Source organism: Phalangium opilio, unplaced genomic scaffold, assembly GCF_054372755.1.
Source record: "Phalangium opilio isolate 3A_F unplaced genomic scaffold, DU_Popi_V2 ptg000098l_1, whole genome shotgun sequence".
Classification (NCBI taxonomy): domain Eukaryota; kingdom Metazoa; phylum Arthropoda; class Arachnida; order Opiliones; family Phalangiidae; genus Phalangium; species Phalangium opilio.
In genome coordinates, this window is record NW_028324201.1 from 1944231 (window position 1) to 1970086 (window position 25856).

At 43.4% G+C, this 25856-nt stretch overlaps 42 non-coding genes across 42 annotated transcripts; all 42 read right to left on the reverse strand.

Moving 5' to 3' along the window:
* Nucleotides 1–32: 32 nt before the first annotated feature.
* TRNAL-CAA (transfer RNA leucine (anticodon CAA)) lies at nt 33–154 on the reverse strand. The gene is made up of 2 exons: nt 117–154; nt 33–78 (listed from the first exon to the last, which is right to left on the reverse strand). It is a non-coding gene; the product is annotated as a tRNA-Leu (tRNA).
* Nucleotides 155–410: 256 nt separating this feature from the next.
* Nucleotides 411–532, reverse strand: TRNAL-CAA (transfer RNA leucine (anticodon CAA)). Its single transcript has 2 exons — nt 495–532; nt 411–456 (listed from the first exon to the last, which is right to left on the reverse strand). It is a non-coding gene; the product is annotated as a tRNA-Leu (tRNA).
* Nucleotides 533–1163: 631 nt separating this feature from the next.
* Nucleotides 1164–1285, reverse strand: TRNAL-CAA (transfer RNA leucine (anticodon CAA)). Its single transcript has 2 exons — nt 1248–1285; nt 1164–1209 (listed from the first exon to the last, which is right to left on the reverse strand). It is a non-coding gene; the product is annotated as a tRNA-Leu (tRNA).
* A 67-nt stretch (nt 1286–1352) lies between these two features.
* On the reverse strand, nt 1353–1474 carry TRNAL-CAA (transfer RNA leucine (anticodon CAA)). Its single transcript has 2 exons — nt 1437–1474; nt 1353–1398 (listed from the first exon to the last, which is right to left on the reverse strand). It is a non-coding gene; the product is annotated as a tRNA-Leu (tRNA).
* Nucleotides 1475–1730: 256 nt separating this feature from the next.
* On the reverse strand, nt 1731–1852 carry TRNAL-CAA (transfer RNA leucine (anticodon CAA)). The gene is made up of 2 exons: nt 1815–1852; nt 1731–1776 (listed from the first exon to the last, which is right to left on the reverse strand). It is a non-coding gene; the product is annotated as a tRNA-Leu (tRNA).
* Nucleotides 1853–2107: 255 nt separating this feature from the next.
* TRNAL-CAA (transfer RNA leucine (anticodon CAA)) lies at nt 2108–2229 on the reverse strand. Its single transcript has 2 exons — nt 2192–2229; nt 2108–2153 (listed from the first exon to the last, which is right to left on the reverse strand). It is a non-coding gene; the product is annotated as a tRNA-Leu (tRNA).
* A 67-nt stretch (nt 2230–2296) lies between these two features.
* On the reverse strand, nt 2297–2418 carry TRNAL-CAA (transfer RNA leucine (anticodon CAA)). The gene is made up of 2 exons: nt 2381–2418; nt 2297–2342 (listed from the first exon to the last, which is right to left on the reverse strand). It is a non-coding gene; the product is annotated as a tRNA-Leu (tRNA).
* A 67-nt stretch (nt 2419–2485) lies between these two features.
* TRNAL-CAA (transfer RNA leucine (anticodon CAA)) lies at nt 2486–2607 on the reverse strand. Its single transcript has 2 exons — nt 2570–2607; nt 2486–2531 (listed from the first exon to the last, which is right to left on the reverse strand). It is a non-coding gene; the product is annotated as a tRNA-Leu (tRNA).
* Nucleotides 2608–2674: 67 nt separating this feature from the next.
* TRNAL-CAA (transfer RNA leucine (anticodon CAA)) lies at nt 2675–2796 on the reverse strand. The gene is made up of 2 exons: nt 2759–2796; nt 2675–2720 (listed from the first exon to the last, which is right to left on the reverse strand). It is a non-coding gene; the product is annotated as a tRNA-Leu (tRNA).
* Nucleotides 2797–2863: 67 nt separating this feature from the next.
* TRNAL-CAA (transfer RNA leucine (anticodon CAA)) lies at nt 2864–2985 on the reverse strand. Its single transcript has 2 exons — nt 2948–2985; nt 2864–2909 (listed from the first exon to the last, which is right to left on the reverse strand). It is a non-coding gene; the product is annotated as a tRNA-Leu (tRNA).
* A 256-nt stretch (nt 2986–3241) lies between these two features.
* On the reverse strand, nt 3242–3363 carry TRNAL-CAA (transfer RNA leucine (anticodon CAA)). Its single transcript has 2 exons — nt 3326–3363; nt 3242–3287 (listed from the first exon to the last, which is right to left on the reverse strand). It is a non-coding gene; the product is annotated as a tRNA-Leu (tRNA).
* Nucleotides 3364–3994: 631 nt separating this feature from the next.
* Nucleotides 3995–4116, reverse strand: TRNAL-CAA (transfer RNA leucine (anticodon CAA)). The gene is made up of 2 exons: nt 4079–4116; nt 3995–4040 (listed from the first exon to the last, which is right to left on the reverse strand). It is a non-coding gene; the product is annotated as a tRNA-Leu (tRNA).
* A 255-nt stretch (nt 4117–4371) lies between these two features.
* TRNAL-CAA (transfer RNA leucine (anticodon CAA)) lies at nt 4372–4493 on the reverse strand. The gene is made up of 2 exons: nt 4456–4493; nt 4372–4417 (listed from the first exon to the last, which is right to left on the reverse strand). It is a non-coding gene; the product is annotated as a tRNA-Leu (tRNA).
* Nucleotides 4494–4560: 67 nt separating this feature from the next.
* On the reverse strand, nt 4561–4682 carry TRNAL-CAA (transfer RNA leucine (anticodon CAA)). The gene is made up of 2 exons: nt 4645–4682; nt 4561–4606 (listed from the first exon to the last, which is right to left on the reverse strand). It is a non-coding gene; the product is annotated as a tRNA-Leu (tRNA).
* An 820-nt stretch (nt 4683–5502) lies between these two features.
* Nucleotides 5503–5624, reverse strand: TRNAL-CAA (transfer RNA leucine (anticodon CAA)). Its single transcript has 2 exons — nt 5587–5624; nt 5503–5548 (listed from the first exon to the last, which is right to left on the reverse strand). It is a non-coding gene; the product is annotated as a tRNA-Leu (tRNA).
* Nucleotides 5625–5690: 66 nt separating this feature from the next.
* On the reverse strand, nt 5691–5812 carry TRNAL-CAA (transfer RNA leucine (anticodon CAA)). Its single transcript has 2 exons — nt 5775–5812; nt 5691–5736 (listed from the first exon to the last, which is right to left on the reverse strand). It is a non-coding gene; the product is annotated as a tRNA-Leu (tRNA).
* A 67-nt stretch (nt 5813–5879) lies between these two features.
* TRNAL-CAA (transfer RNA leucine (anticodon CAA)) lies at nt 5880–6001 on the reverse strand. Its single transcript has 2 exons — nt 5964–6001; nt 5880–5925 (listed from the first exon to the last, which is right to left on the reverse strand). It is a non-coding gene; the product is annotated as a tRNA-Leu (tRNA).
* A 256-nt stretch (nt 6002–6257) lies between these two features.
* On the reverse strand, nt 6258–6379 carry TRNAL-CAA (transfer RNA leucine (anticodon CAA)). The gene is made up of 2 exons: nt 6342–6379; nt 6258–6303 (listed from the first exon to the last, which is right to left on the reverse strand). It is a non-coding gene; the product is annotated as a tRNA-Leu (tRNA).
* Nucleotides 6380–7010: 631 nt separating this feature from the next.
* TRNAL-CAA (transfer RNA leucine (anticodon CAA)) lies at nt 7011–7132 on the reverse strand. Its single transcript has 2 exons — nt 7095–7132; nt 7011–7056 (listed from the first exon to the last, which is right to left on the reverse strand). It is a non-coding gene; the product is annotated as a tRNA-Leu (tRNA).
* Nucleotides 7133–7387: 255 nt separating this feature from the next.
* TRNAL-CAA (transfer RNA leucine (anticodon CAA)) lies at nt 7388–7509 on the reverse strand. Its single transcript has 2 exons — nt 7472–7509; nt 7388–7433 (listed from the first exon to the last, which is right to left on the reverse strand). It is a non-coding gene; the product is annotated as a tRNA-Leu (tRNA).
* Nucleotides 7510–7576: 67 nt separating this feature from the next.
* Nucleotides 7577–7698, reverse strand: TRNAL-CAA (transfer RNA leucine (anticodon CAA)). The gene is made up of 2 exons: nt 7661–7698; nt 7577–7622 (listed from the first exon to the last, which is right to left on the reverse strand). It is a non-coding gene; the product is annotated as a tRNA-Leu (tRNA).
* Nucleotides 7699–8518: 820 nt separating this feature from the next.
* On the reverse strand, nt 8519–8640 carry TRNAL-CAA (transfer RNA leucine (anticodon CAA)). The gene is made up of 2 exons: nt 8603–8640; nt 8519–8564 (listed from the first exon to the last, which is right to left on the reverse strand). It is a non-coding gene; the product is annotated as a tRNA-Leu (tRNA).
* Nucleotides 8641–8706: 66 nt separating this feature from the next.
* On the reverse strand, nt 8707–8828 carry TRNAL-CAA (transfer RNA leucine (anticodon CAA)). Its single transcript has 2 exons — nt 8791–8828; nt 8707–8752 (listed from the first exon to the last, which is right to left on the reverse strand). It is a non-coding gene; the product is annotated as a tRNA-Leu (tRNA).
* A 67-nt stretch (nt 8829–8895) lies between these two features.
* Nucleotides 8896–9017, reverse strand: TRNAL-CAA (transfer RNA leucine (anticodon CAA)). Its single transcript has 2 exons — nt 8980–9017; nt 8896–8941 (listed from the first exon to the last, which is right to left on the reverse strand). It is a non-coding gene; the product is annotated as a tRNA-Leu (tRNA).
* A 444-nt stretch (nt 9018–9461) lies between these two features.
* Nucleotides 9462–9583, reverse strand: TRNAL-CAA (transfer RNA leucine (anticodon CAA)). Its single transcript has 2 exons — nt 9546–9583; nt 9462–9507 (listed from the first exon to the last, which is right to left on the reverse strand). It is a non-coding gene; the product is annotated as a tRNA-Leu (tRNA).
* A 67-nt stretch (nt 9584–9650) lies between these two features.
* Nucleotides 9651–9772, reverse strand: TRNAL-CAA (transfer RNA leucine (anticodon CAA)). The gene is made up of 2 exons: nt 9735–9772; nt 9651–9696 (listed from the first exon to the last, which is right to left on the reverse strand). It is a non-coding gene; the product is annotated as a tRNA-Leu (tRNA).
* A 67-nt stretch (nt 9773–9839) lies between these two features.
* Nucleotides 9840–9961, reverse strand: TRNAL-CAA (transfer RNA leucine (anticodon CAA)). Its single transcript has 2 exons — nt 9924–9961; nt 9840–9885 (listed from the first exon to the last, which is right to left on the reverse strand). It is a non-coding gene; the product is annotated as a tRNA-Leu (tRNA).
* Nucleotides 9962–10213: 252 nt separating this feature from the next.
* TRNAL-CAA (transfer RNA leucine (anticodon CAA)) lies at nt 10214–10335 on the reverse strand. Its single transcript has 2 exons — nt 10298–10335; nt 10214–10259 (listed from the first exon to the last, which is right to left on the reverse strand). It is a non-coding gene; the product is annotated as a tRNA-Leu (tRNA).
* Nucleotides 10336–10401: 66 nt separating this feature from the next.
* Nucleotides 10402–10523, reverse strand: TRNAL-CAA (transfer RNA leucine (anticodon CAA)). Its single transcript has 2 exons — nt 10486–10523; nt 10402–10447 (listed from the first exon to the last, which is right to left on the reverse strand). It is a non-coding gene; the product is annotated as a tRNA-Leu (tRNA).
* A 1388-nt stretch (nt 10524–11911) lies between these two features.
* TRNAL-CAA (transfer RNA leucine (anticodon CAA)) lies at nt 11912–12033 on the reverse strand. Its single transcript has 2 exons — nt 11996–12033; nt 11912–11957 (listed from the first exon to the last, which is right to left on the reverse strand). It is a non-coding gene; the product is annotated as a tRNA-Leu (tRNA).
* A 1204-nt stretch (nt 12034–13237) lies between these two features.
* TRNAL-CAA (transfer RNA leucine (anticodon CAA)) lies at nt 13238–13359 on the reverse strand. Its single transcript has 2 exons — nt 13322–13359; nt 13238–13283 (listed from the first exon to the last, which is right to left on the reverse strand). It is a non-coding gene; the product is annotated as a tRNA-Leu (tRNA).
* A 636-nt stretch (nt 13360–13995) lies between these two features.
* Nucleotides 13996–14117, reverse strand: TRNAL-CAA (transfer RNA leucine (anticodon CAA)). The gene is made up of 2 exons: nt 14080–14117; nt 13996–14041 (listed from the first exon to the last, which is right to left on the reverse strand). It is a non-coding gene; the product is annotated as a tRNA-Leu (tRNA).
* A 623-nt stretch (nt 14118–14740) lies between these two features.
* On the reverse strand, nt 14741–14862 carry TRNAL-CAA (transfer RNA leucine (anticodon CAA)). Its single transcript has 2 exons — nt 14825–14862; nt 14741–14786 (listed from the first exon to the last, which is right to left on the reverse strand). It is a non-coding gene; the product is annotated as a tRNA-Leu (tRNA).
* A 1192-nt stretch (nt 14863–16054) lies between these two features.
* Nucleotides 16055–16176, reverse strand: TRNAL-CAA (transfer RNA leucine (anticodon CAA)). The gene is made up of 2 exons: nt 16139–16176; nt 16055–16100 (listed from the first exon to the last, which is right to left on the reverse strand). It is a non-coding gene; the product is annotated as a tRNA-Leu (tRNA).
* Nucleotides 16177–16986: 810 nt separating this feature from the next.
* Nucleotides 16987–17108, reverse strand: TRNAL-CAA (transfer RNA leucine (anticodon CAA)). Its single transcript has 2 exons — nt 17071–17108; nt 16987–17032 (listed from the first exon to the last, which is right to left on the reverse strand). It is a non-coding gene; the product is annotated as a tRNA-Leu (tRNA).
* Nucleotides 17109–17175: 67 nt separating this feature from the next.
* On the reverse strand, nt 17176–17297 carry TRNAL-CAA (transfer RNA leucine (anticodon CAA)). The gene is made up of 2 exons: nt 17260–17297; nt 17176–17221 (listed from the first exon to the last, which is right to left on the reverse strand). It is a non-coding gene; the product is annotated as a tRNA-Leu (tRNA).
* A 67-nt stretch (nt 17298–17364) lies between these two features.
* Nucleotides 17365–17486, reverse strand: TRNAL-CAA (transfer RNA leucine (anticodon CAA)). The gene is made up of 2 exons: nt 17449–17486; nt 17365–17410 (listed from the first exon to the last, which is right to left on the reverse strand). It is a non-coding gene; the product is annotated as a tRNA-Leu (tRNA).
* An 822-nt stretch (nt 17487–18308) lies between these two features.
* TRNAL-CAA (transfer RNA leucine (anticodon CAA)) lies at nt 18309–18430 on the reverse strand. Its single transcript has 2 exons — nt 18393–18430; nt 18309–18354 (listed from the first exon to the last, which is right to left on the reverse strand). It is a non-coding gene; the product is annotated as a tRNA-Leu (tRNA).
* A 1386-nt stretch (nt 18431–19816) lies between these two features.
* On the reverse strand, nt 19817–19938 carry TRNAL-CAA (transfer RNA leucine (anticodon CAA)). The gene is made up of 2 exons: nt 19901–19938; nt 19817–19862 (listed from the first exon to the last, which is right to left on the reverse strand). It is a non-coding gene; the product is annotated as a tRNA-Leu (tRNA).
* A 1953-nt stretch (nt 19939–21891) lies between these two features.
* On the reverse strand, nt 21892–22013 carry TRNAL-CAA (transfer RNA leucine (anticodon CAA)). The gene is made up of 2 exons: nt 21976–22013; nt 21892–21937 (listed from the first exon to the last, which is right to left on the reverse strand). It is a non-coding gene; the product is annotated as a tRNA-Leu (tRNA).
* Nucleotides 22014–22269: 256 nt separating this feature from the next.
* On the reverse strand, nt 22270–22391 carry TRNAL-CAA (transfer RNA leucine (anticodon CAA)). Its single transcript has 2 exons — nt 22354–22391; nt 22270–22315 (listed from the first exon to the last, which is right to left on the reverse strand). It is a non-coding gene; the product is annotated as a tRNA-Leu (tRNA).
* Nucleotides 22392–23213: 822 nt separating this feature from the next.
* On the reverse strand, nt 23214–23335 carry TRNAL-CAA (transfer RNA leucine (anticodon CAA)). The gene is made up of 2 exons: nt 23298–23335; nt 23214–23259 (listed from the first exon to the last, which is right to left on the reverse strand). It is a non-coding gene; the product is annotated as a tRNA-Leu (tRNA).
* Between the last annotated feature and the right edge of the window lie 2521 nt (nt 23336–25856).

Here is a 25856-nt window from a genome sequence, read left to right on the forward strand (position 1 = left end):
ATTTCTTCCAGTTAATTTATTAAAATATATCGTGTCAGAAGTGGGATTCGAACCCACGCCCTCATACGAGGACCAGAAAACACACATTCCCGTTGTGAACGAAGGAAAGTAAGCCCCTTGAGTCTGGCGCCTTAGACCGCTCGGCCATCCTGACGTGGTCTTTTGTAATTTTGACGATTTATAAATTACATCTCTTCTAGTTAAATTCATAGAACATATCGTGTCAGAAGTGGGATTCGAACCCACGCCCTTATACGAGGACCAGAAAACACAGATTCACGTTGTGAACGAAGGAAAGTAAGCCCCTTGAGTTTGGCGCCTTAGACCGCTCGGCCATCCTGACGTGGTCTATTGTAATTTGGACGTTTTATAAATTACATCTCTTGCAGTTAATTTATTAAAATATATCGTGTCAGAAGTGGGATTCGAACCCACGCCCTCATACGAGGACCAGAAAACACACATTCCCGTTTTGAACGAAGGAAAGTAAGCCCCTTGAGTCTGGCACCTTAGACCGCTCGGCCATCCTGACGTGGTCTTTTGTAATTTGGACGATTTATAAATTACATCTCTTCTAGTTAATTTCATAAAACATATCGTGTCAGAAGTGAGATTTGAACCCTTGCCCTCAAACGAGGACCAGAATACACGGATTCTTGTTGTGAACGAAAGAACTAAGCCCCTTAAGTCTGGCGCCTTAGACCGCTCGGCAATCCTGACGTGGTCTATTGTAATTTGGACGTTTTATAAATTACATCTCTTGCAGTTAATTTATTAAATTATATCGTGTCAGAAGTGGGCTTCGAACCCACGCCCTCATACGAGGACCAAAACACAGACTCACTTTGTGAACGAAGGAAAGTAAGCCCCTTGAGTCTGGCGCCTTGGCCCGCTCGGCCATCCTGACGTGGTCTCTTGTAATTTGGACGTTTTATAAATTACATCTCTTGCAGTTAATTTATTAAAATATATCGTGTCAGAAGTGGGATTCGAACCCACGCCCTCATACGAGGACCAGAAAACACACATTTCCGTTTTGAACGAAGGAAAGTAAGCCCCTTGAGTCTGGCACCTTAGACCGCTCGGCAATCCTGACGTGGTCTCTTGTAATTTGGACGTTTTATAAATTACATCTCTTGCAGTTAATTTATTAAAATATATCGTGTCAGAAGTGGGATTCGAACCCACGCCCTCATACGAGGACCAGAAAATACACATTCCCGTTTTGAACGAGGGAAAGTAAGCCCCTTGAGTCTGGCACCTTAGACCGCTCGGCCATCCTGACGTGGTCTCTTGTAATTTGGACGTTTTATTAATTACATCTCTTCCAGTTAATTTATTAAAATATATCGTGTCAGAAGTGGGATTCGAACCCACGCCCTCATACGAGGACCAGAAAACACACATTCACGTTGTGAATGAAGGAAAGTAAGCCCCTTGAGTCTGGCGCCTTAGACCGCTCGGCCATCCTGACGTGGTCTCTTGTAATTTTGACGATTTATAAATTACATCTCTTCTAGTTAATTTCATAAAACATATCGTGTCAGAAGTGGGATTCGAACCCACGCCCTTATACGAGGACCAGAAAATACAGATTCACGTTGTGAACGAAGGAAACTAAGCCCCTTGAGTCTGGCGCCTTAGACCGCTCGGCCATCCTGACGTGGTCTATTGTAATTTGGACGTTTTATAAATTACATCTCTTGCAGTTAATTTATTAAAATATATCGTGTCAGAAGTGGGATTCGAACCCACGCCCTCATACGAGGACCAGAAAGTACACATTCCCGTTTTGAACGAAGGAAAGTAAGCCCCTTGAGTCTGGCACCTTAGACCGCTCGGCCATCCTGACGTGGTCTTTTGTAATTTGGACGTTTTATAAATTACATCTCTTGCAGTTAAATTATTAAAATATATCGTGTCAGAAGTGGGATTCGAACCCACGCCCTCATACGAGGACCAGAAAACACGGATTCACGTTGTGAACGAAAGAACTAAGCCCCTTAAGTCTGGCGCCTTAGACCGCTCGGCAATCCTGACGTGGTCTATTGTAATTTGGACGTTTTATAAATTACGTCTCTTACAGTTAATTTATTAAATTATATCGTGTCAGAAGTGGGATTCGAACCCACGCCCTCGTACGAGGACCAGAAAACACAGATTCACGTTATGAACGAAGGAAAGTAAGCCCCTTGAGTCTGGCGCCTTAGACCGCTCGGCCATCCTGACGTGGTCTATTGTAATTTGGACGTTTTATAAATTACATCTCTTGCAGTTAATTTATTAAAATATATCGTGTCAGAAGTGGGTTTCGAACCCACGCCCTCATACGAGGACCAGAAAACACACATTCACGTTGTGAATGAAGGAAAGTAAGCCCCTTGAGTCTGGCGCCTTAGACCGCTCGGCCATCCTGACGTGGTCTCATGTAATTTTGACGATTTGTAAATTACATCTCTTCTAGTTAATTTCATAAAACGTATCGTGTCAGAAGTGGGATTCGAACCCACGCCCTCATACGAGGACCAGAAAACACAGATTCACGTTGTGAACGAAGGAAATTAAGCCCCTTGAGTCTGGCGCCTTAGACCGCTCGGCCATCCTGACGTGGTCTATTGTAATTTGGACGTTTTATAAATTACATCTCTTGCAGTTAATTTATTAAAATATATCGTGTCAGAAGTGGGATTCGAACCCACACCCTCATACGAGGACCAGAAAACACACATTCACGTTGTGAATGAAGGAAAGTAAGCCCCTTGAGTCTGGCGCCTTAGACCGCTCGGCCATCCTGACGTGGTCTCTTGAAATTTTGACGATTTGTAAATTACATCTCTTCTAGTTAATTTCATAAAACATATCGTGTCAGAAGTGGGATTCGAACCCACGCCCTCATACGAGGACCAGAAAACACACATTCCCGTTTTGAACGAAGGAAAGTAAGCCCCTTGAGTCTGGCACCTTAGACCGCTCGGCCATCCTGACGTGGTCTTTTGTAATTTGGACGTTTTATAAATTACATCTCTTCCAGTTAATTTCATAAAACATATCGTGTCAGAAGTGGGATTCGAACCCACGCCCTTATACGAGGACCAGAAAACACAGATTCACGTTGTGAACGAAGGAAAGTAAGCCCCTTGAGTTTGGCGCCTTAGACCGCTCGGCCATCCTGACGTGGTCTATTGTAATTTGGACGTTTTATAAATTACATCTCTTGCAGTTAATTTATTAAAATATATCGTGTCAGAAGTGGGATTCGAACCCACGCCCTCATACGAGGACCAGAAAACACACATTCCCGTTTTGAACGAAGGAAAGTAAGCCCCTTGAGTCTGGCACCTTAGACCGCTCGGCCATCCTGACGTGGTCTTTTGTAATTTGGACGATTTATAAATTACATCTCTTCTAGTTAATTTCATAAAACATATCGTGTCAGAAGTGAGATTTGAACCCTTGCCCTCAAACGAGGACCAGAATACACGGATTCTTGTTGTGAACGAAAGAACTAAGCCCCTTAAGTCTGGCGCCTTAGACCGCTCGGCAATCCTGACGTGGTCTATTGTAATTTGGACGTTTTATAAATTACATCTCTTGCAGTTAATTTATTAAATTATATCGTGTCAGAAGTGGGCTTCGAACCCACGCCCTCATACGAGGACCAAAACACAGACTCACTTTGTGAACGAAGGAAAGTAAGCCCCTTGAGTCTGGCGCCTTGGCCCGCTCGGCCATCCTGACGTGGTCTCTTGTAATTTGGACGTTTTATAAATTACATCTCTTGCAGTTAATTTATTAAAATATATCGTGTCAGAAGTGGGATTCGAACCCACGCCCTCATACGAGGACCAGAAAACACACATTTCCGTTTTGAACGAAGGAAAGTAAGCCCCTTGAGTCTGGCACCTTAGACCGCTCGGCAATCCTGACGTGGTCTCTTGTAATTTGGACGTTTTATAAATTACATCTCTTGCAGTTAATTTATTAAAATATATCGTGTCAGAAGTGGGATTCGAACCCACGCCCTCATACGAGGACCAGAAAATACACATTCCCGTTTTGAACGAGGGAAAGTAAGCCCCTTGAGTCTGGCACCTTAGACCGCTCGGCCATCCTGACGTGGTCTTTTGTAATTTGGACGTTTTATAAATTACATCTCTTGCAGTTAATTTATTAAAATATATCGTGTCAGAAGTGGGATTCGAACCCACGCCCTTATACGAGGACCAGAAAACACGGATTCACGTTGTGAACGAAAGAACTAAGCCCCTTAAGTCTGGCGCCTTAGACCGCTCGGCAATCCTGACGTGGTCTATTGTAATTTGGACGTTTTATAAATTACGTCTCTTACAGTTAATTTATTAAATTATATCGTGTCAGAAGTGGGATTCGAACCCACGCCCTCATACGAGGACCAGAAAACACAGATTCACGTTGTGAACGAAGGAAAGTAAGCCCCTTGAGTCTGGCGCCTTAGACCGCTCGGCCATCCTGACGTGGTCTATTGTAATTTGGACGTTTTAAAAATTACATCTCTTGCAGTTAATTTATTAAAATATATCGTGTCAGAAGTGGGTTTCGAACCCACGCCCTCATACGAGGACCAGAAAACACACATTCACGTTGTGAATGAAGGAAAGTAAGCCCCTTGAGTCTGGCGCCTTAGACCGCTCGGCCATCCTGACGTGGTCTCATGTAATTTTGACGATTTGTAAATTACATCTCTTCTAGTTAATTTCATAAAACATATCGTGTCAGAAGTGAGATTCGAACCCACGCCCTCATACGAGGACCAGAAAACACACATTCCCGTTTTGAACGAAGGAAAGTAAGCCCCTTGAGTCTGGCACCTTAGACCGCTCGGCCATCCTGACGTGGTCTTTTGTAATTTGGATGTTTTATAAATTACATCTCTTCCAGTTAATTTCATAAAACATATCGTGTCAGAAGTGGGATTCGAACCCACGCCCTTATACGAGGACCAGAAAACACAGATTCACGTTGTGAACGAAGGAAAGTAAGCCCCTTGAGTTTGGCGCCTTAGACCGCTCGGCCATCCTGACGTGGTCTATTGTAATTTGAACGTTTTATAAATTACATCTTTTGCAGTTAATTTATTAAAATATATCGTGTCAGAAGTGGGATTCGAACCCACGCCCTCAAACGAGGACCAGAATACACGGATTCACGTTGTGAACGAAAGAACTAAGCCCCTTAAGTCTGGCGCCTTAGACCGCTCGGCAATCCTGACGTGGTCTATTGTAATTTGGACGTTTTATAAATTACATCTCTTGCAGTTAATTTATTTAATTATATCGTGTCAGAAGTGGGCTTCGAACCCACGCCCTCATACGAGGACCAAAGCACAGACTCACGTTGTGAACGAAGGAAAGTAAGCCCCTTGAGTCTGGCGCCTTAGACCGCTCGGCCATCCTGACGTGGTCTGTTGTATTTTGGACGTTTTATAAATTATATCTCTTGCAGTTAATTTATTAAAATATATCGTGTCAGAAGTGGGATTCGAACCCACGCCCTCATACGAGGACCAGAAAACACAGATACACGTTGTGAACGAAGGAAACTAACCCCCTTGAGTCTGGCGCCTTAGACCGCTCGGCCATCCTGACGTGGTCTCTTGTAATTTGGACGTTTTATAATTACATCTCTTCCAGTTAATTTATTAAAATATATCGTGTCAGAAGTGGGATTCGAACCCACGCCCTCATACGAGGACCAGAAAACACAGATTCACGTTGTGAACGGAGGAAAGTAAGCCCCTTGAGTCTGGCGCCTTAGACCGCTCGGCCATCCTGACGTGGTCTCTTGTATTGTGGACGTTTTATAAATTACATTTCTTCCAGTTAATTTATTAAAATATATCGTGTCAGAAGTGGGATTCGAACCCACGCCCTCATACGAGGACCAGAAAACACACATTCCCGTTGTGAACGAAGGAAAGTAAGCCCCTTGAGTCTGGCGCCTTAGACCGCTCGGCCATCCTGACGTGGTCTTTTGTAATTTTGACGATTTATAAATTACATCTCTTCTAGTTAAATTCATAGAACATATCGTGTCAGAAGTGGGATTCGAACCCACGCCCTTATACGAGGACCAGAAAACACAGATTCACGTTGTGAACGAAGGAAAGTAAGCCCCTTGAGTTTGGCGCCTTAGACCGCTCGGCCATCCTGACGTGGTCTATTGTAATTTGGACGTTTTATAAATTACATCTCTTGCAGTTAATTTATTAAAATATATCGTGTCAGAAGTGGGATTCGAACCCACGCCCTCATACGAGGACCAGAAAACACACATTCCCGTTTTGAACGAAGGAAAGTAAGCCCCTTGAGTCTGGCACCTTAGACCGCTCGGCCATCCTGACGTGGTCTTTTGTAATTTGGACGATTTATAAATTACATCTCTTCTAGTTAATTTCATAAAACATATCGTGTCAGAAGTGAGATTTGAACCCTTGCCCTCAAACGAGGACCAGAATACACGGATTCTTGTTGTGAACGAAAGAACTAAGCCCCTTAAGTCTGGCGCCTTAGACCGCTCGGCAATCCTGACGTGGTCTATTGTAATTTGGACGTTTTATAAATTACATCTCTTGCAGTTAATTTATTAAATTATATCGTGTCAGAAGTGGGCTTCGAACCCACGCCCTCATACGAGGACCAAAACACAGACTCACTTTGTGAACGAAGGAAAGTAAGCCCCTTGAGTCTGGCGCCTTGGCCCGCTCGGCCATCCTGACGTGGTCTCTTGTAATTTGGACGTTTTATAAATTACATCTCTTGCAGTTAATTTATTAAAATATATCGTGTCAGAAGTGGGATTCGAACCCACGCCCTCATACGAGGACCAGAAAACACACATTTCCGTTTTGAACGAAGGAAAGTAAGCCCCTTGAGTCTGGCACCTTAGACCGCTCGGCAATCCTGACGTGGTCTCTTGTAATTTGGACGTTTTATAAATTACATCTCTTGCAGTTAATTTATTAAAATATATCGTGTCAGAAGTGGGATTCGAACCCACGCCCTCATACGAGGACCAGAAAATACACATTCCCGTTTTGAACGAGGGAAAGTAAGCCCCTTGAGTCTGGCACCTTAGACCGCTCGGCCATCCTGACGTGGTCTTTTGTAATTTGGACGTTTTATAAATTACATCTCTTGCAGTTAATTTATTAAAATATATCGTGTCAGAAGTGGGATTCGAACCCACGCCCTTATACGAGGACCAGAAAACACGGATTCACGTTGTGAACGAAAGAACTAAGCCCCTTAAGTCTGGCGCCTTAGACCGCTCGGCAATCCTGACGTGGTCTATTGTAATTTGGACGTTTTATAAATTACGTCTCTTACAGTTAATTTATTAAATTATATCGTGTCAGAAGTGGGATTCGAACCCACGCCCTCATACGAGGACCAGAAAACACAGATTCACGTTGTGAACGAAGGAAAGTAAGCCCCTTGAGTCTGGCGCCTTAGACCGCTCGGCCATCCTGACGTGGTCTATTGTAATTTGGACGTTTTAAAAATTACATCTCTTGCAGTTAATTTATTAAAATATATCGTGTCAGAAGTGGGTTTCGAACCCACGCCCTCATACGAGGACCAGAAAACACACATTCACGTTGTGAATGAAGGAAAGTAAGCCCCTTGAGTCTGGCGCCTTAGACCGCTCGGCCATCCTGACGTGGTCTCATGTAATTTTGACGATTTGTAAATTACATCTCTTCTAGTTAATTTCATAAAACATATCGTGTCAGAAGTGAGATTCGAACCCACGCCCTCATACGAGGACCAGAAAACACACATTCCCGTTTTGAACGAAGGAAAGTAAGCCCCTTGAGTCTGGCACCTTAGACCGCTCGGCCATCCTGACGTGGTCTTTTGTAATTTGGATGTTTTATAAATTACATCTCTTCCAGTTAATTTCATAAAACATATCGTGTCAGAAGTGGGATTCGAACCCACGCCCTTATACGAGGACCAGAAAACACAGATTCACGTTGTGAACGAAGGAAAGTAAGCCCCTTGAGTTTGGCGCCTTAGACCGCTCGGCCATCCTGACGTGGTCTATTGTAATTTGAACGTTTTATAAATTACATCTTTTGCAGTTAATTTATTAAAATATATCGTGTCAGAAGTGGGATTCGAACCCACGCCCTCAAACGAGGACCAGAATACACGGATTCACGTTGTGAACGAAAGAACTAAGCCCCTTAAGTCTGGCGCCTTAGACCGCTCGGCAATCCTGACGTGGTCTATTGTAATTTGGACGTTTTATAAATTACATCTCTTGCAGTTAATTTATTTAATTATATCGTGTCAGAAGTGGGCTTCGAACCCACGCCCTCATACGAGGACCAAAGCACAGACTCACGTTGTGAACGAAGGAAAGTAAGCCCCTTGAGTCTGGCGCCTTAGACCGCTCGGCCATCCTGACGTGGTCTGTTGTATTTTGGACGTTTTATAAATTATATCTCTTGCAGTTAATTTATTAAAATATATCGTGTCAGAAGTGGGATTCGAACCCACGCCCTCATACGAGGACCAGAAAACACAGATACACGTTGTGAACGAAGGAAACTAACCCCCTTGAGTCTGGCGCCTTAGACCGCTCGGCCATCCTGACGTGGTCTCTTGTAATTTGGACGTTTTATAATTACATCTCTTCCAGTTAATTTATTAAAATATATCGTGTCAGAAGTGGGATTCGAACCCACGCCCTCATACGAGGACCAGAAAACACAGATTCACGTTGTGAACGGAGGAAAGTAAGCCCCTTGAGTCTGGCGCCTTAGACCGCTCGGCCATCCTGACGTGGTCTCTTGTATTGTGGACGTTTTATAAATTACATTTCTTCCAGTTAATTTATTAAAATATATCGTGTCAGAAGTGGGATTCGAACCCACGCCCTCATACGAGGACCAGAAAACACACATTCCCGTTGTGAACGAAGGAAAGTAAGCCCCTTGAGTCTGGCGCCTTAGACCGCTCGGCCATCCTGACGTGGTCTTTTGTAATTTTGACGATTTATAAATTACATCTCTTCTAGTTAAATTCATAGAACATATCGTGTCAGAAGTGGGATTTGAACGCTTGCCCTCAAACGAGGACCAGAATACACGGATTCACGTTGTGAACGAAAGAACTAAGCCCCTTAAGTCTGGCGCCTTAGACCGCTCGGCAATCCTGACGTGGTCTATTGTAATTTGGACGTTTTATAAATTACATCTCTTGCAGTTAATTTATTAAATTATATCGTGTCAGAAGTGAGATTCGAACCCACGCCCTTATACGAGGACCAGAAAACACAGATTCACGTTGTGAACGAAGGAAACTAAGCCCCTTGAGTCTGACGCCTTAGACCGCTCGGCCATCTTGACGTGGTCTATTGTAATTTGGACGTTTTATAGATTACATCTCTTGCAGTTAATTTATTAAAATATATCGTGTCAGAAGTGGGATTCGAACCCACGCCCTCATACGAGGACCAGAAAACACAGATTCACGTTGTGAACGGAGGAAAGTAAGCCCCTTGAGTCTGGCGCCTTAGACCGCTCGGCCATCCTGACGTGGTCTCTTGTATTTTGGACGTTTTATAAATTACATTTCTTCCAGTTAATTTATTAAAATATATCGTGTCAGAAGTGGGATTCGAACCCACGCCCTTAAACGAGGACCAGAAAACACAGATTCACGTTGTGAACGAAGGAAAGTATGCCCCTTGAGTCTGGCGCCTTAGACCGCTCGGCCATCCTGACGTGGTCTATTGTAATTTGGACGTTTTATAAATTACATCTCTTGCAGTTAATTTATTAAAATATATCGTGTCAGAAGTGGGATTCGAACCCACGCCCTCATACGAGGACCAGAAAACACAGATTCACGTTGTGAACGAAGAAAAGTAAGCCCATTGAGTCTGGCGCCTTAGACCGCTCGGCCATCCTGACGTGGTCTCTTGCATTTTGGACATTTTATAAATTACATCTCTTGCAGTTAATTTATTAAATTATATCGTGTCAGAAGTGGGCTTCGAACCCACGCCCTCATACGAGGACCAAAACACAGACTCACGTTGTGAACGAAGGAAAGTAAGCCCCTTGAGTCTGGCGCCTTAGACCGCTCGGCCATCCTGACGTGGTCTCGTAATTTGGAGATTTTATAAATTACATCTCTTGCAAATAATTTATTAAAATATATCGTGTCAGAAGTGGGATTCGAACCCACGCCTTCATGCGAGGACCAGAAAACACAGATTCACGTTGTGAACGAAGGAAACTAAGCTCCTTGAGTCTGGCGCCTTAGACCGCTCGGCCATCCTGACGTGGGCTATTGTAATTTGGACGTTTTATAATTACATCTCTTCCAGTTAATTTATTAAAATATATCGCGTCAGAAGTGGGATTCGAACCCACGCCCTCATACGAGGACCAGAAAACACACATTCCCGTTGTGAACGAAGGAAAGTAAGCCCCTTGAGTCTGGCGCCTTATACCGCTCGGCTATCCTGACGTGGTCTATTGTAATTTGGAGGTTTTATAAATTACATCTCTTGCAAATAATTTATTAAAATATATCGTGTCAGAAGTGATATTCGAACCCACGCCCTCATACGAGGACCAGAAAACACAGACTCACGTTGTGAACGAAGGAAACTAAGCCTCTTGAGTCTGGCGCTTTAGACCGCTCGGCTATCCTGACGTGGTCTATTGTAATTTGGACGTTTTATAAATTACATCTCTTCTAGTTAATTTCATAAAACATATCGTGTCAGAAGTGTCATTCAAACCCACGCCCTTATACGAGGACTAGAAAACACAGATTCACGTTGTGAACGAAGGAAACTAAGCCCCTTGAGTCTGGCGCCTTAGACCGCTCGGCCATCCTGACGTGGTCTCTTGTAATTTGGACGATTTATAAATTACATCTCTTCTAGTTAATTTCATACAACATATCGTGTCAGAAGTGGGATTTGAACCCTTGCCCTCAAACGAGGACCAGAATACACGGATTCACGTTGTGAACAAAAGAACTAAGCCCCTTAAGTCTGGCGCCTTAGACCACTCGGCCATCCTGACGTGGTCAATTGTTATTTGGACGTTTTATAAATTACATCTCTTGCAGTTAATTTATTAAAATATATCGTGTCAGAAGTGGGATTCGAACCTACGCCCTCATACGAGGACCAGAAAACACACATTCCCGTTGTGAACGAAGGAAAGTAAGCCCCTTGAGTCTGGCGCCTTATACCGCTCGGCTATCCTGACGTGGTCTATTGTAATTTGGAGGTTTTATAAATTACATCTCTTGCAAATAATTTATTAAAATATATCGTGTCAGAAGTGATATTCGAACCCACGCCCTCATACGAGGACCAGAAAACACAGACTCACGTTGTGAACGAAGGAAACTAAGCCTCTTGAGTCTGGCGCTTTAGACCGCTCGGCTATCCTGACGTGGTCTATTGTAATTTGGACGTTTTATAAATTACATCTCTTCTAGTTAATTTCATAAAACATATCGTGTCAGAAGTGTCATTCAAACCCACGCCCTTATACGAGGACTAGAAAACACAGATTCACGTTGTGAACGAAGGAAACTAAGCCCCTTGAGTCTGGCGCCTTAGACCGCTCGGCCATCCTGACGTGGTCTCTTGTAATTTGGACGATTTATAAATTACATCTCTTCTAGTTAATTTCATACAACATATCGTGTCAGAAGTGGGATTTGAACCCTTGCCCTCAAACGAGGACCAGAATACACGGATTCACGTTGTGAACAAAAGAACTAAGCCCCTTAAGTCTGGCGCCTTAGACCACTCGGCCATCCTGACGTGGTCAATTGTTATTTGGACGTTTTATAAATTACATCTCTTGCAGTTAATTTATTAAAATATTTCGTGTCAGAAGTGGGATTCGAACCCACGCCCTCATACGAGGACCAGAAAACACAGATTCACGTTGTGAACGAAGGAAAGTAAGCCCCTTGAGTCTGGCGCCTTAGACCGCTCGGCCATACTGACGTGGTCTCTTGTATTTTGGTCGTTTTATAAATTACATTTCTTCCAGTTAATTTATTAAAATAGATCGTGTCAGAAGTGGGATACGAACTCACGCCCTCATACGAGGACTAGAAAACACAGGTTCACGTTGTGAACGAAGGAAACTAACCCCCTTGCGTCTGGCGACTTAGACCGCTCGGCCATCCTGACGAGGTCTCTTGTATTTTGGACGATTTATAAATTACATCTCTTCTAGTTAATTTCATAAAACATATCGTGTCAGAAGTGGGATTTGAACCCTTACCCTCAAACGAGGACCAGAATACACGGATTGACGTTGTGAACGAAAGAACTAAGCCCCTTAAGTCTGGCGCCTTAGACCGCTCGTCCATCCTGACGTGGTCTATTGTAATTTGGACGTTTTTATAAATTACATCTCTTCTAGTTAATTTATTAAAACATATCGTGTCAGAAGTGGGATTCGAACCCACGCCCATATACGAGGACCAGAAAACACAGATTCACGTTGTGAAAGAAGGAAAGTAAGCCCCTTGAGTCTGGCGCCATAGACCGCTCGGCCATACTGACGTGGTCTCTTGTATTTTGGACGTTTTATAAATTACATTTCTTCCAGTTAATTTATTAAAACATATCGTGTCAGAAGTGGGATTCGAACCCACGCCCTCATACGAGGACCAGAAAACACAGATTCACGTTGCGAACGAAGGAAACTAACCCCCTAAAGTCTGGCGCCTTGGACCGCTGGGCCCTCCTGACGTGGTCTCTTTTAATTTCGACGTTTTTATAAATTACATCTCTTCTAGTTAATTTATTAAAACATATCGTGTCAGAAGTGGGATTCGAACCCACGCCCTCATACGAGGACCAGAAAACACAGATTCACGTTGCGAACGAAGGAAACTAACCCCCTAAAGTCTGGCGCCTTGGACCGCTGGGCCCTCCTGACGTGGTCTCTTTTAATTTCGACGTTTTTATAAATTACATCTCTTCTAGTTAATTTATTAAAACATATCGTGTCAGAAGTGGGATTCGAACCCACGCCCTCATACGAGGACCAGAAAACACAGATTCACGTTGCGAACGAAGGAAACTAACCCCCTAAAGTCTGGCGCCTTGGACCGCTGGGCCCTCCTGACGTGGTCTCTTTTAATTTCGACGTTTTTATAAATTACATCTCTTCTAGTTAATTTATTAAAACATATCGTGTCAGAAGTGGGATTCGAACCCACGCCCTCATACGAGGACCAGAAAACACAGATTCACGTTGTGAACGAAGGAAACTAACCCCCTTGAGTCTGGCGCCTTAGACCGCTCGGCCATCCTGACGTGGTCTCTTGTAATTTGGACGTTTTATAAATTACATCTCTTCTAGTTAATTTATTAAAACATATCGTGTCAGAAGTGGGATTCGAACCCACGCCCATATACGAGGACCAGAAAACACAGATTCACGTTGTGAAAGAAGGAAAGTAAGCCCCTTGAGTCTGGCGCCATAGACCGCTCGGCCATACTGACGTGGTCTCTTGTATTTTGGACGTTTTATAAATTACATTTCTTCCAGTTAATTTATTAAAACATATCGTGTCAGAAGTGGGATTCGAACCCACGCCCTCATACGAGGACCAGAAAACACAGATTCACGTTGCGAACGAAGGAAACTAACCCCCTAAAGTCTGGCGCCTTGGACCGCTGGGCCCTCCTGACGTGGTCTCTTTTAATTTCGACGTTTTTATAAATTACATCTCTTCTAGTTAATTTATTAAAACATATCGTGTCAGAAGTGGGATTCGAACCCACGCCCTCATACGAGGACCAGAAAACACAGATTCACGTTGCGAACGAAGGAAACTAACCCCCTAAAGTCTGGCGCCTTGGACCGCTGGGCCCTCCTGACGTGGTCTCTTTTAATTTCGACGTTTTTATAAATTACATCTCTTCTAGTTAATTTATTAAAACATATCGTGTCAGAAGTGGGATTCGAACCCACGCCCTCATACGAGGACCAGAAAACACAGATTCACGTTGTGAACGAAGGAAACTAACCCCCTTGAGTCTGGCGCCTTAGACCGCTCGGCCATCCTGACGTGGTCTCTTGTAATTTGGACGTTTTATAAATTACATCTCTTCTAGTTAATTTATTAAAACATCGTGTCAGAAGTGGGATTCGAACCCACGCCCTTATACGAGGACCAGAAAACACAGATTCACGTTGTGAACGAAGGAAACTAAGCCCCTTGAGTCTGGCGCCTTAGACCGCTCGGCCATCCTGACGTGGTCTCTTGTAATTTGGACGATTTATAAATTACATCTCTTCTAGTTAATTTCATAAAACATATCGTGTCAAAAGTGGGATTTGAACCCTTGCCCTCAAACGAGGACCAGAATACACGGATTCACGTTGTGAACTAAGCCCCTTAAGTCTGGCGCCTTAGACCGCTCGGCAATCCTGACGTGGTCTATTGTAATTTGGACGTTTTATAAATTACATCTCTTGCAGTTAATTTATTAAAATATATCGTGTCAGAAGTGGGATTTGAACCCTTGCCCTCAAACGAGGACCAGAAAACACAGATTCACGTTGTGAACGAAGGAAACTAACCCCCTTGAGTCTGGTGCCTTAGACCGCTCGGCCATACTGACGTGGTCTCTTGTATTTTGGACGTTTTATAAATTACATTTCTTCCAGTTAATTTATTAAAATATATCGTGTCAGAAGTGGGATTCGAACCCACGCCCTCATACGAGGACCAGAAAACACAGATTCACGTTGTGAACGAAGGAAACTAACCCCCTTGAGTCTGGCGCCTTAGACCGCTCGGCCATCCTGACGTGGTCTCTTGTAATTTGGACGTTTTATAAATTACATCTCTTCTAGTTAATTTATTAAAACATATCGTGTCAGAAGTGGGATTCGAACCCACGCCCTTATACGAGGACCAGAAAACACAGATTCACGTTGTGAACGAAGGAAACTAAGCCCCTTGAGTCTGGCGCCTTAGACCGCTCGGCCATCCTGACGTGGTCTCTTGTAATTTGGACGATTTATAAATTACATCTCTTCTAGTTAATTTCATAAAACATATCGTGTCAAAAGTGGGATTTGAACCCTTGCCCTCAAACGAGGACCAGAATACACGGATTCACGTTGTGAACTAAGCCCCTTAAGTCTGGCGCCTTAGACCGCTCGGCAATCCTGACGTGGTCTATTGTAATTTGGACGTTTTATAAATTACATCTCTTGCAGTTAATTTATTAAAATATATCGTGTCAGAAGTGGGATTTGAACCCTTGCCCTCAAACGAGGACCAGAAAACACAGATTCACGTTGTGAACGAAGGAAACTAACCCCCTTGAGTCTGGTGCCTTAGACCGCTCGGCCATCCTGACGTGGTCTCTTGTAATTTGGAGGTTTTATAAATTACATCTCTTGCAGTTAATTTATTAAAATATATCGTGTCAAAAGTGGCATTGGAACCCACGCCCTTATACGAGGACCAGAAAACACAGATTCACGTTGTGAACGAAGGAAACTAAGCCTTTGAATCTGGCGCCTTAGACCGCTCGGCTATCCTGACGTGGTCTATCGTAATTTGAACGTTTTATAAATTACATCTCTTCCAGTTAATTTATTAAAATATATCGTGTCAGAAGTGGGATTCGAACCCACGCCCTCATACGAGGACCAGAAAACACAGATTCACGTTGCGAACGAAGGAAACTAACCCCCTAAAGTCTGGCGCCTTGGACCGCTGGGCCCTCCTGACGTGGTCTCTTTTAATTTCGACGTTTTTATAAATTACATCTCTTCTAGTTAATTTATTAAAACATATCGTGTCAGAAGTGGGATTCGAGCCCACGCCCATATACGAGGACCAGAAAACACAGATTCACGTTGTGAAAGAAGGAAAGTAAGCCCCTTGAGTCTGGCGCCATAGACCGCTCGGCCATACTGACGTGGTCTCTTGTATTTTGGACGTTTTATAAATTACATTTCTTCCAGTTAATTTATTAAAATATATCGTGTCAGAAGTGGGATTCGAACCCACGCCCTCATACGAGGACCAGAAAACACAGATTCACGTTGTGAACGAAGGAAACTAACCCCCTTGAGTCTGGCGCCTTAGACCGCTCGGCCATCCTGACGTGGTCTCTTGTAATTTGGACGTTTTATAAATTACATCTCTTCTAGTTAATTTATTAAAACATATCGTGTCAGAAGTGGGATTCGAACCCACGCCCTTATACGAGGACCAGAAAACACAGATTCACGTTGTGAACGAAGGAAACTAAGCCCCTTGAGTCTGGCGCCTTAGACCGCTCGGCCATCCTGACGTGGTCTCTTGTAATTTGGACGATTTATAAATTACATCTCTTCTAGTTAATTTCATAAAACATATCGTGTCAAAAGTGGGATTTGAACACTTGCCCTCAAACGAGGACCAGAATACACGGATTCACGTTGTGAACTAAGCCCCTTAAGTCTGGCGCCTTAGACCGCTCGGCAATCCTGACGTGGTCTATTGTAATTTGGACGTTTTATAAATTACATCTCTTGCAGTTAATTTATTAAAATATATCGTGTCAGAAGTGGGATTTGAACCCTTGCCCTCAAACGAGGACCAGAAAACACAGATTCACGTTGTGAACGAAGAAAAGTAAGCCCATTGAGTCTGGCGCCTTAGACCGCTCGACCATCCTGACGTGGTCTCTTGTATTTTGGACGTTTTATAAATTTCATCTCTTGCAGTTAATTTATTAAATTATATCGTGTCAGAAGTGGGCTTCGAACCCACGCCCTCATACGAGGACCAAAACACAGACTCACGTTGTGAACGAAGGAAAGTAAGCCCCTTGAGTCTGGCGCCTTAGACCGCTCGGCCATCCTGACGTGGTCTCGTAATTTGGAGATTTTATAAATTACATCTCTTGCAAATAATTTATTAAAATATATCGTGTCAGAAGTGGGATTCGAACCCACGCCTTCATACGAGGACCAGAAAACACAGATTCACGTTGTGAACGAAGGAAACCAAGCCCCTTGAGTCTGGCGCCTTAGACCGCTCGGCCATCCTGACGTGGGCTATTGTAATTTGGACGTTTTATAAATTACATCTCTTGCAGTTAATTTATTAAAATATATCGTGTCAGAAGTGGGATTCGAACCCACGCCCTCATACGAGGACCAGAAAACGCAGATTCACGTTGTGAACGAAGGAAAGTAAGCCCCTTGAGTCTGGCGCCTTAGACCGCTCGGCCATCCTGACGTGGTCTATTGTAATTTGGACGTTTTATAAATTACATCTCTTGCAGTTAATTTATTAAAATACATCGTGTCAGAAGTGGGATTCGAACCCACGCCCTCATACGAGGACCAGAAAACACAGATTCACGTTGTGAACGAAGGAAAGTAAGCCCCTTGAGTCTGGCGCCTTAGACCGCTCGGCCATCCTGACGTGGTCTCTTGTATTTTGGACGTTTTATAAATTACATTTCTTCCAGTTAATTTATTAAAATATATCGTGTCAGAAGTGGGATTCGAACCCACGCCCTCATACGAGGATGAGAAAACACACATTCCCGTTGTGAACGAAGGAAAGTAAGCCCCTTGAGTCTGGCGCCTTATACCGCTCGGCCATCCTGACGTGGTCTCTTGTAATTTGGAGGTTTTATAAATTACATCTCTTGCAAATAATTTATTAAAATATATCGTGTCAGAAGTGATATTCGAACCCACGCCCTCATACGAGGACCAGAAAACACAGATTCACGTTGTGAACGAAGGAAACTAAGCCTCTTGAGTCTGGCGCCTTAGACCGCTCGGCTATCCTGACGTGGTCTATTGTAATTTGGACGATTTATAAATTACATCTCTTCTAGTTAATTTCATAAAACATATCGTGTCAGAAGTGTCATTCAAACCCACGCCCTTATACGAGGACTAGAAAACACAGATTCACGTTGTGAACGAAGGAAACTAAGCCCCTTGAGTCTGGCGCCTTAGACCGCTCGGCCATCCTGACGTGGTCTCTTGTAATTTGGACGATTTATAAATTACATCTCTTCTAGTTAATTTCATACAACATATCGTGTCAGAAGTGGGATTTGAACCCTTGCCCTCAAACGAGGACCAGAATACACGGATTCACGTTGTGAACAAAAGAACTAAGCCCCTTAAGTCTGGCGCCTTAGACCACACGGCCATCCTGACGTGGTCAATTGTTATTTGGACGTTTTATAAATTACATCTCTTGCAGTTAATTTATTAAAATATATCGTGTCAGAAGTGGGATTCGAACCCACGCCCTCATACGAGGACCAGAAAACACAGATTCACGTTGTGAACGAAGGAAAGTAAGCCCCTTGAGTCTGGCGCCTTAGACCGCTCGGCCATACTGACGTGGTCCCTTGTATTTTGGACGTTTTATAAATTACATTTCTTCCAGTTAATTTATTAAAATATATCGTGTCAGAAGTGGGATTCGAACCCACGCCCTCATACGAGGACCAGAAAACACAGATTCACGTCGTGAACGAAGGAAACTAACCCCCTTGAGTATGGCGCCTTAGACCGCTCCGCCATCCCAACGTGGTCTCTTTTAATTTGGACGTTTTTTAAATTACATCTCTTCCAGTTAATTTCATAAAACATATCGTGTCAGAAGTGGGATTGGAACCCACGCCCTTATACGAGCACCAGAAAACACAGATTCACGTTGTGAACGAAGGAAACTAAGCCTTTGAGTCTGGCGCCTTAGACCGCTCGGCCATCCTGACGTGGTCTATCGTAATTTGAACGTTTTATAAATTACATCTCTTGCAGCTAATTTATTAAAATATATCGTGTCAAAAGTGGGATTGGAACCCACGCCCTTATACGAGCACCAGAAATCACAGATTCACGTTGTGAACGAAGGAAACTAAGCCTTTGAGTCTGGCGCCTTAGACCGCTCGGCCATCCTGACGTGGTCTATCGTAATTTGAACGTTTTATAAATTACATCTCTTCCAGTTAATTTATTAAAATATATCGTATCAGAAGTGGGATTCGAACCCACGCCCTCATACGAGGACCAGAAAACAAAGATTCACGTTGTGAACGAAGGAAACTAACCCCCTAAAGTCTGGCGCCTTAGACCGCTGGGCCCTCCTAACGTAGTCTCTTTTAATTTTGACGTTTTATAAATTACATCTCTTCTAGTTAATTTATTAAAACATATCGTGTCAGAAGTGGGATTCGAACCCACGCCCTTATACGAGGACCAGAAAACACAGATTCACGTTTTGAACGGAGGAAACTAAGCCCCTTCAGTCTGGCGCCTTAGACCGCTCGGCCATTCTGACGTGGTCTCTTGTAATTTGGACGATTTATAAATTACATCTCTTCTAGTTAATTTCATAAAACATATCGTGTCAAAAGTGGGCTTTGAACCCTTGCCCTCAAACGAGGACCAGAATACACGGATTCACGTTGTGAACGAAAGAACTAAGCCCCTTAAGTCTGGCGCCTTAGACCGCTCGGCAATCCTGACGTGGTCTATTGTATTTGGACGTTTTATAAATTACATCTCTTGCAGTTAATTTATTAAAATATATCGTGTCAGAAGTGTGATTCGAACCCACGCCCTTATACGAGGACCAGAAAACACAGATTCACGTTGCGAAAGAAGGAAAGTAAGCCCCTTGAGTCTGGCGCCTTAGACCGCTCGGCCATACTGACATGGTCTCTTGTATTTTGGACGTTTTATAAATTACATTTCTTCCAGTTAATTTATTAAAATATATCGTGTCAGAAGTGGGATTCGAACCCACGCCCTCATACGAGGACCAGAAAACACAGATTCACGTTGTGAACGAAGGAAACTAACCCCCTTGAGTCTGGCGCCTTAGACCGCTCGGCCATCCTGACGTGGTCTCTTGTATTTTGGACGTTTTATAAATTACATTTCTTCCAGTTAATTTATTAAAATATATCGTGTCAGAAGTGGGATTCGAACCCCCGCCCTTATACGAGGACCAGAAAACACAGATTCACGTTGTGAACGGAGGAAACTAAGCCCCTTGAGTCTGGCGCCTTAGACCGCTCGGCCATTCTGACGTGTTCTCTTGTAATTTGGACGATTTATAAATTACATCTCTTCTAGTTAATTTCATAAAACATATCGTGTCAAAAGTGGGATTTGAACCCTTGCCCTCAAACGAGGACCAGAATACACGGATTCACGTTGTGAACGAAAGAACTAAGCCCCTTAAGTCTGGCGCCTTAGACCGCTCGGCAATCCTGACGTGGTCTATTGTATTTGGACGTTTTATAAATTACATCTCTTGCAGTTAATTTATTAAAATATATCGTGTCAGAAGTGTGATTCGAACCCACGCCCTCATACGAGGACCTGAAAACACAGATTCACGTTGTGAACGAAGGAAAGTAAGCCCCTTGAGTCTGGCGCCTTAGACCGCTCGGCCATCCTGACGTGGTCTCTTGTATTTTGGACGTTTTATAAATTACATTTCTTCCAGTTAATTTATTAAAATATATCGTGTCAGAAGTGGGATACGAACCCACGCCCTCATACGAGGGCTAGAAAACACAGGTTCACGTTGTGAACGAAGGAAACTAAACCCCTTGCGTCTGGCGACTTAGACCGCTCGGCCATCCTGACGAGGTCTCTTGTATTTTGGACGATTTATAAATTACATCTCTTCTAGTTAATTTCATAAAACATATCGTGTCAGAAGTGGGATTTGAACCCTTGCCCTCAAACGAGGACCAGAATACACGGATTGACGTTGTGAACGAAAGAACTAAGCCCCTTAAGTCTGGCGCCTTAGACCGCTCGGCCATCCTGACGTGGTATATTGTAAATTGGACGTTTTATAAATTACATCTCTTGCAGTTAATTTATTAAAATATATCGTGTCAGAAGTGGGATTCGAACCCACGCCCTCATACGAGGACTAGAAAACACAGATTCACGTTGTGAACGAAGGAAACTAACCCCCTTGAGTCTGGCGCCTTAGACCGCTCGGCCATCCCGACGTGGTCTCTTGTAATTTGGACGTTTTTTGAATTACATCTCTTCCAGTTAATTTCATAAAACATATCGTGTCAGAAGTGGGACTCGAACCCACGCTCTTATACGAGGACCAGAAAACACAGATTCACGTTGTGAACGAAGGAAACTAACCCCCTTGAGTCTGGTGCCTTAGACCGCTCGGCCATCCTGACGTGGTCTCTTGTAATTTGGACGTTTTATAAATTACATCTCTTGCAGTTAATTTATTAAAATATATCGTGTCAAAAGTGGCATTGGAACCCACGCCCTTATACGAGGACCAGAAAACACAGATTCACGTTGTGAACGAAGGAAACTAAGCCTTTGAATCTGGCGCCTTAGACCGCTCGGCCATCCTGACGTGGTCTATCGTAATTTGAACGTTTTATAAATTACATCTCTTCCAGTTAATTTATTAAAATATATCGTGTCAGAAGTGGGATTCGAACCCACGCCCTCATACGAGGACCAGAAAACACAGATTCACGTTGCGAACGAAGGAAACTAACCCCCTGAAGTCTGGCGCCTTGGACCGCTGGGCCCTCCTGACGTGGTCTCTTTTAATTTTGACGTTTTATAAATTACATCTCTTCTAGTTAATTTATTAAAACTTATCGTGTCAGAAGTGGGATTCGAACCCACGCCCTTATACGAGGACCAGAAAACACAGATTCACGTTGTGAAAGAAGGAAAGTAAGCCCCTTGAGTCTGGCGCCTTAGACCGCTCGGCCATACTGACGTGGTCTCTTGTATTTTGGACGTTTTATAAATTACATTTCTTCCAGTTAATTTATTAAAATATATCGTGTCAGAAGTGGGATTCGAACCCACGCCCTCATACGAGGACCAGAAAACACAGATTCACGTTGTGAACGAAGGAAACCAAGCCCCTTGAGTCTGGCGCCTTAGACCGCTCGGCCATCCTGACGTGGGCTATTGTAATTTGGACGTTTTATAAATTACATCTCTTGCAGTTAATTTATTAAAATATATCGTGTCAGAAGTGGGATTCGAATCCACGCCCTCATACGAGGACCAGAAAACGCAGATTCACGTTGTGAACGAAGGAAAGTAAGCCCCTTGAGTCTGGCGCCTTAGACCGCTCGGCCATCCTGACGTGGTCTATTGTAATTTGGACGTTTTATAAATTACATCTCTTGCAGTTAATTTATTAAAATACATCGTGTCAGAAGTGGGATTCGAACCCACGCCCTCATACGAGGACCAGAAAACACAGATTCACGGTGTGAACGAAGGAAAGTAAGCCCCTTGAGTCTGGCGCCTTAGACCGCTCGGCCATCCTAACGTGGTCTCTTGTATTTTGGACGTTTTATAAATTACATTTCTTCCAGTTAATTTATTAAAATATATCGTGTCAGAAGTGGGATTCGAACCCACGCCCTCATACGAGGATGAGAAAACACACATTCCCGTTGTGAACGAAGGAAAGTAAGCCCCTTGAGTCTGGCGCCTTATACCGCTCGGCCATCCTGACGTGGTCTCTTGTAATTTGGAGGTTTTATAAATTACATCTCTTGCAAATAATTTATTAAAATATATCGTGTCAGAAGTGATATTCGAACCCACGCCCTCATACGAGGACCAGAAAACACAGATTCACGTTGTGAACGAAGGAAACTAAGCCTCTTGAGTCTGGCGCCTTAGACCGCTCGGCTATCCTGACGTGGTCTATTGTAATTTGGACGTTTTATAAATTACATCTCTTCTAGTTAATTTCATAAAACATATCGTGTCAGAAGTGTCATTCAAACCCACGCCCTTATACGAGGACTAGAAAACACAGATTCACGTTGTGAACGAAGGAAACTAAGCCCCTTGAGTCTGGCGCCTTAGACCGCTCGGCCATCCTGACGTGGTCTCTTGTAATTTGGACGATTTATAAATTACATCTCTTCTAGTTAATTTCATACAACATATCGTGTCAGAAGTGGGATTTGAACCCTTGCCCTCAAACGAGGACCAGAATACACGGATTCACGTTGTGAACAAAAGAACTAAGCCCCTTAAGTCTGGCGCCTTAGACCACTCGGCCATCCTGACGTGGTCAATTGTTATTTGGACGTTTTATAAATTACATCTCTTGCAGTTAATTTATTAAAATATATCGTGTCAGAAGTGGGATTCGAACCCACGCCCTCATACGAGGACCAGAAAACACAGATTCACGTTGTGAACGAAGGAAAGTAAGCCCCTTGAGTCTGGCGCCTTAGACCGCTCGGCCATACTGACGTGGTCCCTTGTATTTTGGACGTTTTATAAATTACATTTCTTCCAGTTAATTTATTAAAATATATCGTGTCAGAAGTGGGATTCGAACCCACGCCCTCATACGAGGACCAGAAAACACAGATTCACGTCGTGAACGAAGGAAACTAACCCCCTTGAGTATGGCGCCTTAGACCGCTCCGCCATCCCAACGTGGTCTCTTTTAATTTGGACGTTTTTTGAATTACATCTCTTCCAGTTAATTTCATAAAACATATCGTGTCAGAAGTGGGATTGGAACCCACGCCCTTATACGAGCACCAGAAAACACAGATTCACGTTGTGAACGAAGGAAACTAAGCCTTTGAGTCTGGCGCCTTAGACCGCTCGGCCATCCTGACGTGGTCTATCGTAATTTGAACGTTTTATAAATTACATCTCTTGCAGCTAATTTATTAAAATATATCGTGTCAAAAGTAGGATTGGAACCCACGCCCTTATACGAGCACCAGAAATCACAGATTCACGTTGTGAACGAAGGAAACTAAGCCTTTGAGTCTGGCGCCTTAGACCGCTCGGCCATCCTGACGTGGTCTATCGTAATTTGAACGTTTTATAAATTACATCTCTTCCAGTTAATTTATTAAAATATATCGTATCAGAAGTGGGATTCGAACCCACGCCCTCATACGAGGACCAGAAAACACAGATTCACGTTGCGAACGAAGGAAACTAACCCCCTGAAGTCTGGCGCCTTGGACCGCTGGGCCCTCCTGACGTGGTCTCTTTTAATTTTGACGTTTTATAAATTACATCTCTTCTAGTTAATTTATTAAAACTTATCGTGTCAGAAGTGGGATTCGAACCCACGCCCTTATACGAGGACCAGAAAACACAGATTCACGTTGTGAAAGAAGGAAAGTAAGCCCCTTGAGTCTGGCGCCTTAGACCGCTCGGCCATACTGACGTGGTCTCTTGTATTTTGGACGTTTTATAAATTACATCTCTTGCAGTTAATTTATTAAAATATATCGTGTCAAAAGTGGGATTGGAACCCACGCCCTTATACGAGGACCAAAAAACACAGATTCACGTTGTGAACGAAGGAAACTAAGCCTTTGAGTCTGGCGCCTTAGACCGCTGGGCCATCCTGACGTGGTCTATCGTAATTTGAACGTTTTATAAATTACATCTCTTCCAGTTAATTTATTAAAATATATCGTGTCAGAAGTGGGATTCGAGCCCACGCCCTCATACGAGGACCAGAAAACACAGATTCACGTTGCGAACGAGGGAAACTAACCCCCTGAAGTCTGGCGCCTTGGACCGCTGGGCCCTCCTGACGTGGTCTCTTTTAATTTTGACGTTTTATAAATTACATCTCTTCTAGTTAATTTATTAAAACTTATCGTGTCAGAAGTGGGATTCGAACCCACGCCCTTATACGAGGACCAGAAAACACAGATTCACGTTGTGAAAGAAGGAAAGTAAGCCCCTTGAGTCTGGCGCCTTAGACCGCTCGGCCATACTGACGTGGTCTCTTGTATTTTGGACGTTTTATAAATTACATTTCTTCCAGTTAATTTATTAAAATATATCGTTTCAGAAGTGGGATTCGAACCCACGCCCTCATACGAGGACCAGAAAACACAGGTTCACGTTGTGAACGAAGCAAACTAACCCCCTTGAGTCTGGCGCCTTAGACCGCTCGGCCATCCTGACGTGGTCTCTTGAAATTTGGACGTTTTATAAATTACATCTCTTGCAGTTAATTTATTAAAATATATCGTGTCAAAAGTGGGATTGGAACCCACGCCCTTATACGAGGACCAAAAAACACAGATTCACGTTGTGAACGAAGGAAACTAAGCCTTTGAGTCTGGCGCCTTAGACCGCTGGGCCATCCTGACGTGGTCTATCGTAATTTGAACGTTTTATAAATTACATCTCTTCCAGTTAATTTATTAAAATATATCGTGTCAGAAGTGGGATTCGAAACCACGCCCTCATACGAGGACCAGAAAACATTGATTCACGTTGTGAACGAAGGAAACTAACCCCCTAAAGTCTGGCGCCTTAGACCGATGGGCCCTCCTGACGTGGTCTCTTTTAATTTTGACGTTTTATAAATTACATCTCTTCTAGTTAATTTATTAAAACATATCGTGTCAGAAGTGGGATTCGAACCCACGCCCTTATACGAGGACCAGAAAACACAGATTCACGTTGTGAACGAAGGAAACTAAGCCCCTTGAGTCTGGCGCCCTAGACCGCTCGGCCATCCTGACGTGGTCTCTTGTAATTTGGACAATTTATAAATTACATCTCTTCCAGTTAATTTCATAAATCATATCGTGTCAGAAGTGGGACTCGAACCCACGCTCTTATACGAGGACCAGAAAACACAGATTCACGTTGTGAACGAAGGAAACTAACCCCCTTGAGTCTGGTGCCTTAGACCGCTCGGCCATCCTGACGTGGTCTCTTGTAATTTGGACGTTTTTTAAATTACATCTCTTCCAGTTAATTTCATAAAACATATCGT